This window comes from Hylobates moloch, unplaced genomic scaffold (genome assembly GCF_009828535.3).
Source record: "Hylobates moloch isolate HMO894 unplaced genomic scaffold, HMol_V3 SCAFFOLD_3, whole genome shotgun sequence".
Lineage (NCBI taxonomy): Eukaryota > Metazoa > Chordata > Mammalia > Primates > Hylobatidae > Hylobates > Hylobates moloch.
In genome coordinates, this window is record NW_026652278.1 from 89,282,745 (window position 1) to 89,290,615 (window position 7,871).

Consider the following 7,871-nt stretch of genomic DNA (forward strand, 5'->3'; position numbering starts at 1 on the left):
TTGCCTGTAGTCCCAGCTACTTGGGAGGCTGAGAGGAGAATTGCTGGAACCTGGGAGGTGGAAGTTGTACCACTGCACTCCAGCCTGGGTGACAGAGCACGATTTTGTCAATAAATAACTATGTGAAAACATATTAATGTATAAAATTCACTGGTAAAGGTAAATACATAGTCAAATTCAGCATACTCTATTACTGTAAAATTGGTATGTAAATCACTCTTAATTTTAGGATAAGAATTAAAAGAAAACTATTGAAAGCAACTATAACTATAAACAATTAGTTTACAGATACACAATATAAATAGATGTAAAGAATGGACCAATAGCATAAAATTTCCAGAGAAATAAAAGTGTAGATTCTTTGTATGCAATAGAAGATAAAATACTATTAGCTTAAATTAGGGCATTATAACTATAAGATATTTTAATCCAAACTTATTGTAACCACAAAGAAGAAAAAACTCTAGTAGATACACAAAAGAGAAAGGAATCAAAGCATATCACTACAAAAATACAACAAATCACACAAAAAGGCAGCAAGATTGGAAGAGTGGAACAAGATAACTACAAAACTAAAAAAAAAAAAGCAAGATGGCAGTAATAAGTTCTTACCTGTCAATAACTACTTCAAATATAAATGGATTAAATTCTGTAATCAAAAGAGATAGAGTAGCTGACTGAATAAAAAGACAAGATTGAATAATATGCTCCCTACAAGAGATTCACTTAGCCTTAAGGGCACACATAAACTGAAAGGTAGGAAATAATAATAATAATAAAGATATTCCAGGAAAATGATAACCACAAGAAAATGGAGGTGGCTATACTTATATCAGACAAAATAAACATTAAGTCAAAGCTATAAGAAGAGACAAAGAAGGTCATCATATTATGATAAAGAGGCTAATTCATCAGGAGGATATAAGAATTTTAAGAATATATGTACCCAATATCAGAGCACCTAAACATGTAAAGCAAATATTGATGGATCTGAAGTATGAGATACGCTGCAAGAAAATAATAATAGATGAATTCAAGACTCCCACTTTCAACAAAGGATAAATTATCTAGACAGAAAATCAGTAGGGAAATAGTGGATTTGGACAACACTTTAGGCCAAATAGACCGACCGAACAGACAAATACAGAAAATTCCATCCAGCAGCAGTAGGATACACATTCTTCTAAAGTGCACGTGAAACATTCTCCAGGAGAGATCACGTGTTAGGCCACAAACAAGTTTTAACAAATTTAAGAAGCTTGAAATCATATCAGCTATTTTTTCTGTCCACAAATAAATAAAAGTAGAAATCAGTAACAGGAAAAGTCTTGGAAAATTCATAAATACATGGAACTTAAACAACATGCTCACCACAACCAATGGGTCAAAGAAAAAAATTAAAAGTAAAATTAAAAAACATCTTAAGACAAATGAAAATGGAAACACAAGATACCAAAACTTATGGGATGCAGCAAAAGTAGTTCTAAAATTGAAGTTTATCCATCAAAAAAGAAAGATCAAAAATAAATAATATTGCACCTCAAAAAAACTAGAAAAAGAAGAACAAACTAAGTCTAAAGTCAGTAGAAATATGGAAGTAATAAATATCAGAGCAGAAATAAATGAAATAGAGACAAGAAAGACAATATAGTAGATGAATTAAACTACAAGTGGTTCTTTGAAAAGGTAAACAAAATGGACAAACTTTTAGCAAGACTAAAGACAAAAGAAAAAAGACTCAAATAGAATCAGAAATGAAAGAGAAGACATTACAAATATTACCACAGAAATATAAAATATCATGAGACTACTATGAATAAATAGAGTTACACACCAAGTTGGATAACCCAGGAAAAACAAGAAAGTTCTTAGACATATACAACCTACCAAGACTGAATTTAAAAAAAAAGGGAAAATTTGAATAGATGAATAAGGAATAAGGAGATTGAATTAATAATAATAATAATAACAAAATCTCCCACCAAAGAAATGCTCTGGAACAGATGGCTTCACAGCAGAATTCTACCAGGATTTATAGAACAAATACCCTTCTCAAACTATTTCAAAAAATTGAAGAAGTACATCTAAACTCATTTTATAGAGCCAGCATCAAAACATCACATTGTACTCCATAAATATGCACAATTCTTATGCATCAACTAAAAAGAAATTTTAAAAACTTATTAAGAACCCATTGGGATAGGTTTAAAAGTTATTTGGACACATTGAAACATAAGATTAGTGAGTTAAAGGTCGCTAAATTTAAAACATAAAAATTCAGATAAAAAAGAATGGAATGTGAGACATTACACAGATACATAAATATATAATATATGTATATATAATGAATGTATAATATATAATGTCTCATATTCTCTTCTATTTTATTATCTGAAAAAGATTGTAGGAATCTATATATGTATGTATATGTATGTATACATATTCCTACAACATTTTTATAATGCAATGTTTTCTTCACAAACCAATAGCTCTCTATTTCCAAATCCCTGTGCTTGACATTTAAGGCATTTTATTGAATAGTTTATGAAATATCCTGCAGTGCCCAGTGAACTTTATATCCTAATGTGCACAGAGAACATTAATACTGTCTTTTAGAGACTTGTATGTCTTCTAAATGTTACCCATTTTTAATGATTTTCCATAAGAAATTCCTCCAGTTAAAATCTCCCATAGCGGTCATCGCCATCACTGTATTTATTTTTATTTTTTTAGAGATAGGGTCTCACTCTGTTGCCAAAGCTGAAGTGTAGTGGCGTGATCATAGTTCACTGTAAGCTTGATCTCCTGGGCTCAAGCAATCCTCCCACCTCAGCCTCCTAAGTAGCTAGGACTACAGCTGCATGCCACCTCACCTGGCTAATTTTTTTTAGAGATGAGGTCTCACTATGTTGCCCAGGGTGGTCCCAAGCTCCTAGCCTCAAGTGATCCTCCTGCCTCAGCCTCCCAAAGTGTTCAGATTACAGGTGTGAGCCAGCATGCCCAGCCTATTTTTTAATAGTATTGTACTATTTAGTATGTATGTTTCGTTGGCTTTGTTTGACTATAACATACCTAAGGACAGAGATTAAGTTTAGTGTTTGCTAAGGATAAGTCAGAAACACAGCTGATCACACATTTTTGTGTCAGCATGAGACAAGCAAATAAATTGCTGAGGTGAAGCATCACAATTCCTGATTCTAAATAAAATAATTCTCTCAGAGGTTTTCTTTTCTTTTCTTTTTTTTTTGAGATGGAGTCTCACTCTGTCGCCCAGGCTGGAGTGCATTGGCGCCATCTCAGCTCACTGCAAGCTCTGCCTCCCGGGTTCATGCTATTCTCCTGCCTCAGCCTCCCGAGTAGCTGGGACTACAGGCACCTGCCACCACGCCTGGCCAATTTTTTTGTATTTTTAGTGGAGACGGGATTTCACCCTGTTAGCCAGTATGGTCTCGGTCTCCTAACCTCGTGATCTGCCTGCCTCGGCCCTCCAAAGTGTTGGGATTACATGCGTGAGCCACCGCATCCGGCCTCAGAGGTTTTGTTTGTTTGTTTGTTTTTTGTTGTTTATTTGTTTTTTTGAGACATGGTCTCGATCTATCGCCCAGGCTGGAGTTCAGTGGCAGGATCTCAGCTGACTGCAAACTCCGCCTGCTGAGTTCATGCCATTCTCCTGCCTCAGCCTCCAGAGTAGCTGGGACTACAGGTGCCCGCCACCACACCCGGCTAATTTTTTTTTTTTATTTTTAGTAGAGACGCGGTTTCACCGTGTTAGCCAGGATGGTCTCAATCTCCCGACCTCGTGATCCGCCCACCTCAGCCTCCTAAAGTGTTGGGATTACAGGTGTGAGCCACCGTGCCTGGCCCCTTTCTTCACTTTCTCTCTTTGCTACCACCCGCCATTTCATACACTTATTTTTCTCACAAAGCCACACAAATATAAATGTATTAATGTAGGCTTTATGTGAGAAGGAGAGGATACACCCATATATATGTCAGTCTGTGAAGGTATCTGTTTTGAAAAGTTATTCTAGAAGGAGAAAATTTAGTTTATTTCATCATTTGGTCACACATGAAATTAGTTTATTTTTAATATTTGGATTATTCATGGAATTTATACAACTCCTATCACCTATGACCAAAGATCACTAAAATATCTGTCTGTTGTCCTGTCATTTTCCTCATTTGCTTGCTTTGAATCTTGGCAGGCCTTTACTTCACTCATGAGTAATAAATATGTTGCTATTGGCCAGTATGTTCATTTAAGCCAAAGAGAAAAGGAAGATATCCTTGTCCCAGTGAGAACAATTTCACACTGGAAACTGTCATTTGCATTCTTTTCTGAGGTCAGGTGCCTGCTTACTAATTTAGTTACCTGTAATTTGACAAAAACATTTTTCACAAATGGTAGCTGTAAAGATGTTGTCTTTAGAAATCTGTGCATCCATGTGAAAACTGTCACCTCGCTCTTAAACATATCTTCATCTGAGAGAAGAAAATGATTCTAAAATTACAATGCTTTCTGTCAGTTGGGAAGTAAGGCACAAAGCAGAAGCATTTAATCATTCTGACTGTTATCCCCTCAACCAGTTAATTTTCCTAAAGCAGGAACTCAGCTCTGCTGTGACTTTGGTTTTACAAATGGCAACCTTCCTGACCTCAGGCTCCTTGCCTGCCCTGGGGATCCCCAGCTTCTGCAGAGCCTGCAGACAGTGCCAGCGGTATTGCAGAGCCAGCCTTCTCTGCATCCTCACCAAGACCTGTCAGTTTCCAATTCTGGGCTGCACCCATCCCCAGAGAGGGCCACTCTGCCTGCAGGCTTCCCTTTGGCATGCAAATCATGGTGACATCAGAGACAGGTAGTGCTGAACCCACGGAGAGTTTTTCACTTGGGTTTTTTCCCCATGGAAGGAGAGAATCTATGGTGCTATTTTTATCTTGAGAAGCTTCTAGGTTGAAAATGAATGCAGGAAGAAAGATTTAGGTTCCAACATGTAAAACCTTATTTTTCTCTCTCTTGCTTTATGGGAGTAGATAACAGCCTTTCCTGAAGAGCTGTGTAGGAAAGACTGACTTGTCCTAAATGAGCCTTGTCGATGACCAGGCTACCATTCTTCCAGGATATCTTCCTATGTTAGAATGATACATTCTATCACTTCATCAACCAGTATTTATTGAGAGCTTTTCTAAGTATAAGTATCCTGACGCGGCTCCTGCTGTCAATGAGTTTTGAGTCTGGAAGGAGGATCAGAACTAACACTATGAGAAAATTAGTAAGCAATGCAAGTAACAAAGTTCTCAATTAAAAAGTGGAACTTAAAAAAAAGGGTGGGGAGCCAAGATGGCCGAATAGGAACAGCTCCGGTCTCCAGCTCCCAGCCCGAGCGACACAGAAGACTGGTGATTTCTGCATTTCTGCTTGAGGTACCGGTTTCATCTCACTAGGGAGTGCCAAACAGTGGGTGCAGGACAGTCGGTGAAGCGCACTGTGCGCGAGCCGAAGCAGGGCGAGGCACTGCCTCACTCGGGAAGCGCAAGGGGTCAGGGAGTTCCCTTTCCTAGTCAAAGAAAGGGGTAACAGACGGCACCTGGAAAATCGGGTCAGTCCCACCCTCATACTGCGCTTTCCCAACGGGCCTGGAAAACGGCACACTAGGAGATTGTATCCCGCACCTGGCTCGGAGGGTCCTATGCCCAGGGAGTCTCGCTGATTGCTAGCACAGCAGTCTGAGATCAAGCTGCAAGGCAGCAGCAAGGCTGGGGGAGGGGCGCCCGCCATTACCCAGGCTTGCTTAGGTAAACAAAGCAGCCAGGAAGCTCGAACTGGGTGGAGCCCACCACAGCTCAAGGAGGCCTGTCTGCCTCTGTAGGCTCCACCTCTGGGGGCAGGGCACAGACAAACAAAAAGTCAGCAGGAATCTCCAGAGACTTAAACGTCCCTGTCTGACTGACAGCTTTGAAGAGAGTAGTGGTTCTCCCAGCACGCAGCTGGAGATCTGAGAACGGACAGACTGCCTCCTAAAGTGGGTCCCTCACTGGAGATCTGAGAACGGACAGACTGCCTCCTAAAGTGGGTCCCTCACCCCTGAGCAGCCTAACTGGGAGGCACCCCCCCAGAAGGGAAAGACTGACACCTCACTGGGCCAGGTACTCCTCTGAGACAAAACTTCCAGAGGAACTATCAGACAGCTGAATTGGTGGTCTCACGAAAATCTGCTGTTCTGCAGCCACCGCTGCTGACACCCAGCCAAACAGGGTCTGGAGTGGACCTCTAGTAAACTCCAACAGACCTGCAGTTGAGGGTCCTGTCTGGTAGAAGGAAAACTAACAAACAGAAAGGACATCCACACCAAAAACCCATCTGTACATCACCATCATCAAAGACCAAAAGTAGATAAAACCGCAAAGATGGGGAAAAAACAGAGCAGAAAAACTGGAAACTCTAAAAAGCAGAGCACCTCTCCTCCTCCAAAGGAACACAGTTCCTCACCAGCAACAGAACAAAGCTACACGGAGGATGACTTTGACGAGTTGAGAGAAGAAGGCTTCAGACGATCAAACTACTCTGAGCTACGGGAGGAAATTCAAAACAATAGCAAAGAAGTTAAAAACTTTGAAAAAAAATTAGAAGAATGGATAACTAGAATAACCAATGGAGAGAAGGGCTTAAAGGAGATGGAGGAGCTGAAAGCCAAGTTTCGAGAACTACGTGAAGATTGCAGAAGCCTCAGTAGCAGATGCGATCAACTGGAAGAAAGGGTATCGCTGATGGAAGATGAAATGAATGAAATGAAGCGAGAAGGGAAGTCTAGAGAAAAAAGAATAAAAAGAAATGAACAAAGCCTCCAAGAAATTTGGGACTATGTGAAACGACCAAACCTACGTCTGATTGGTGTACCTGAAAATGACGGGGAGAATGGAACCAAGTTGGAAAACACTCTGCAAGATATTATCCAGGAGAACTTCCCCAATCTAGCAAGGCAGGCCAACATTCAGATTCAGGAAATACAGAGAACGCCACAAAGATACTCCTCGAGAAGAGCAACTCCAAGACACATAATTGTCAGATTCACCAAAGTTGAAATGAAGGAAAAAATGTTAAGGGCAGCCAGAGAGAAAGGTCGGGTTACCCACAAAGGGAAGCCCATCAGGCTAACAGCTGATCTCTCGGCAGAAACTCTACAAGCCAGAAGAGAGTGGGGGCCGATATTCAACATTCTTAAAGAAAAGAATTTTCAACCCAGAATTTCCTATCCAGCCAAACTAAGCTTCATAAGTGAAGGAGAAATAAAATACTTTACAGACAAGCAAACGCTGAGTGATTTTGTCACCACCAGGCCTGCCCTAAAAGAGCTCCTGAAGGAAGCACTAAACATGGAAAGGAACAACCGGTACCAGCCACTGCAAAAACATGCCAAATTGTAAAGACCATCGAGGCTAGGAAGAAACTGCATCAACTAATGAGCAAAATAACCAACTAACATCATAATGACAGGATCAGATTCACACATAACAATATTAACGTTAAATGTAAATGGGCTAAATGCTCCAATTAAAAGACACAGACTGGCAAACTGGATAAGGAATCAGGACCCATCAGTGTGCTGTATTCAGGAAACCCATCTCACATGCAGAGACACACATAGACTCAAAATAAAGGGATGGAGGAAGATCTATCAAGCAAATGGAAAACAAAAAAAGGCAGGGGTTGCAATCCTAGTCTCTGACAAAATAGACTTTAAACCAACAAAGATCAAAAGAGACAAAGAAGGCCATTACATAATGGTAAAGGGATCAATTCAACAAGAAGAGCTAACTATCCTAAATATATATGCACCCAACACAGGAGCACCCAGATTCATAAAGCAAGTCCT